A 3,157-nucleotide genomic window follows, 5' to 3' on the forward strand; every position below is an offset into this window, starting at 1 on the left:
TTTCATTCTCCCCCCAGGGAGTCAGATGTCCCACTGGCCAGCCCCCACTTCCCATCCCTGCTCAGACCCACTCCTCTCCTCAGAGCCTTCTGTGGCTCCCTCCTCCTTCTCAAACAGCGACCTCCACAGGTGCCCCGTTCTTTCCAGCTTCCTCCCCTCTCCCACTGTTCTGTAAAGGCCTCCTCTCCAGCTAGCCCAACACTGGGCACTTCTGGCCTCTGCGCTCTACAGTGGCTATCTGTCTGCCCTGCTCATTTCTGCTGGCATCTCCTCCAACACCCTCTGCTGTGGGCCACCTGGGGCCTGCCCGGGCTCTGCGTTGGTCCCTGGTGATAAGGCTGAGAGCTGGGTCTAGGGGTTGGACACAGGTGCTGGGCATGCTGCCCCAGCTCTGTGAGATGGGAGGGTCAGTAAAGGGGTGGGGACAAGGGTTATGATACGAAAGGGCTTCCCGAAGTTTGTGGAAACGTGGAATTAACAAACAGTGGAATTTTCCACAAACATTTTAAAGCCCCCTCGTCGGAGACCAACATAGGAATTGAAAAGCAGTAGAAGCAACAAAACTCACCTAAAAGAAGCACACTAGCCTATGAGATCACGAGATGTCGAAGGGATCAGATATCAGACATCAAAGACAAAAAAATCATAGCATTGCGAATGAGGGGGTGTGCAGAGTGGGGACCCAGGGGACATCTGTGGGCAATTAGACATCCCCTTGCAGAAGGGTCACAGGGAGGAGACAAGCTAGTCAGGGTGCAGTGTAGCGATAATGAAACATACCATTTTCCTCTAGTTCTTGAATGCTTCCTCCCCCATACTATCATGATCCCAATTCTACCTTAGGATGTACACTAGTACAGATAGGAACTGGAAACATAGGGAATCCAGGACAGATGAACCCCTCAGGACCAGTGGTGAGATTGGCGATACTGGGAGAGTGGAGGGAAGGTGGGGTAGAAAGGGGGAACCCCCCTGTTGGATAGCAGAGAAGTGGGTGAAGGGAGATGTCGGACAGTGTAAGATATGACAAAATAATAATAATTTATAAATTATCAAGGGTTCATGGGGGAGGGCAGAGTGGGTAGGGAGGGGAAAAAATGAGGAACTGATACTAAGGGCTCAAGTAGAAAGCAAATGTTTTGAGAATGATGAGGGAAACAAATACAAAAGTGCTTGACACAATAGATGTATGTGTGGATTGTGATAAGAGTTGTACAAGCCTCCAATAAAATGATTTAATTATTGAACAATAAATTTTAAAAAGCAGTAGAGTTTGGTGGTTGTGGATATGATTATCATAAATATCCTAGTAGAGGTGTTTTGGTGAGCATTTGCCCACCTTTCTGTTGGTAAATATTTCAGAGTGAACTAGCAGGGTGATGGTGTACCAAAGGCCCATGTCCGGCCTTAATAATAATATAAGAAGAAAAGCCAAATAGTGTCCTCAAGCAGTCAAACCAACCGATACTCTTCCAGGTCACGGCAGGACAGCTCGGTTGGTGTCACCTCCTCGCCAACACTCGTCATCTTCCATCTTTTCCATTCTGGGAGGTGTGTGTTGGTATCAACGCCAATGCCCATCAACGTCAGAGCTGAAATATATACTGTGGTAGACATGGGGTGGTGGTGGGGAATGTTCTCAAATTGATTGTGGTAATGATTGTACAATTCTTCTTGATATGATCGAACAACTATTGAATTGTATGATTTGTGCCAATATATATATATATATCCATACACTGTGGTAGACTCACACACTGAAACACTGTTCAGTAATAGCAATGAATGAACTACAGCGACCATCATCAGCTCAGAGGACTCCCACCAGCACAATGAAGAAGCCAAATACAAAAGGGCTCACGTTGAATGATCCCAATGTCAAGTTCGCAGACTGCCAACTGAATCCGTGATCTCAGAGGTTGCCAGAAGAAGCCAGCTCCTAGCACAATCACTACGGGTTCGATAGGCGCAATTGTACAGCGATAATAAGTAAATATTATAGTAAAGTTACAGAGAGCATGAGAGATAAAAGAGATATATAGAAATAAATGGAGTCAGACACATTTCATGGTAGCATGCTCACCTCAGCCCCGCTTGGTAATCCACGTGGAAGGAGAGGGAAGGGAAGGAGGGAAAGGGAACAAGGGAGAGAGGATGGGAGAGGAGAGGGGGGAGAGAGTCCGAGAGGTCGGAGTCCGAGAGGTCGGAGAGCTCTATATTGCTGACCCATGCCTATATACCTTTTGGGGGCATGCCCCCACTAATTACAGGTAGAGACCTACGCCACAGGGAGGAGCTGCACTATAGGTTACACAGCAATGAGAGGGTGGCCTAGGGGGTGGTCTCTGGGTCTCCATAGGAACCATTATCAGTAGGGTGCAAACCCCTCCTACAGGAGCCTGTCCATTGTCCCCAGAGGCAGGGAGCAGGCTCACCTGTGGTGGGATGAGACAGCAGTCTGGCAACTGATTGCCTTCAGGGGAGGGAATGCCTGCGCATCTGACCTCCCCCCACAAGAGGTCAGGGTGGGGAGCCATCAGAGGGAGTGTAGACATTGGACAGGAGCTGCTTCTGGGTGCTGGTGGCTTCTGGTTCTTGCCCCGGGTGCTAGTCCCTTAGCTGTATTCACGTTTTAGAAGTCCACTGGGCTGTGTCTGGAAGAAGAGAGGCGGAGCCCCGCAGTGGTCTCTGTGTGAGTCCCCTCTGCTCAGTGATTGTCGTTGTGTTATCATTGATTGCTGTGTGATGGAGTCCAACCTTGGGGACCTTCATGAGTTACAGATCACCAGGAAGCAGAGAGCCAGACCTTTTCGTCCGTGGTACCGCTGGCTGGGTTCCACTCGCCGACCTTTGTTCGGATGTTGATGTTTGGTGTTGTGATTTGAGTGAAGGTGTTCCGTACAGATCAGCCATTTGCTGGTCCACGGTTCGCGCGCCTGGTTTCCACTCATCCACTGCCGACCCCTCAACATCCCCTCATGTCTCTCATGTCCTCCCTGCGTTCCCAGTTTCGGGTCCTCCTCCTTTGCTAGCCCTTCTGAACTTTACCCTTGGGCAAATGCTGCCCCCTACATCTCAACGCCCCCCCACCCCCACCCCTAAGTCTCACGTGTGCATCTGTCACTGGTGTTACTGTTCCCCTTACAGACCTGTCTGT

General features: G+C 49.8%; 1 protein-coding gene across 1 annotated transcript in view; it reads left to right on the plus strand.

Annotated features, from left to right (window-relative positions):
- Positions 1-3,157, plus strand: part of COLQ (collagen like tail subunit of asymmetric acetylcholinesterase) — a 50,926-nt gene that overhangs the window by 6,774 nt on the left and 40,995 nt on the right. The window lies entirely within an intron of this gene.

This window comes from Echinops telfairi, unplaced genomic scaffold (assembly GCF_000313985.2).
Source record: "Echinops telfairi isolate 266 unplaced genomic scaffold, ASM31398v2 ScPeMD7_7420;HRSCAF=8458, whole genome shotgun sequence".
NCBI classification, from domain to species: domain Eukaryota; kingdom Metazoa; phylum Chordata; class Mammalia; order Afrosoricida; family Tenrecidae; genus Echinops; species Echinops telfairi.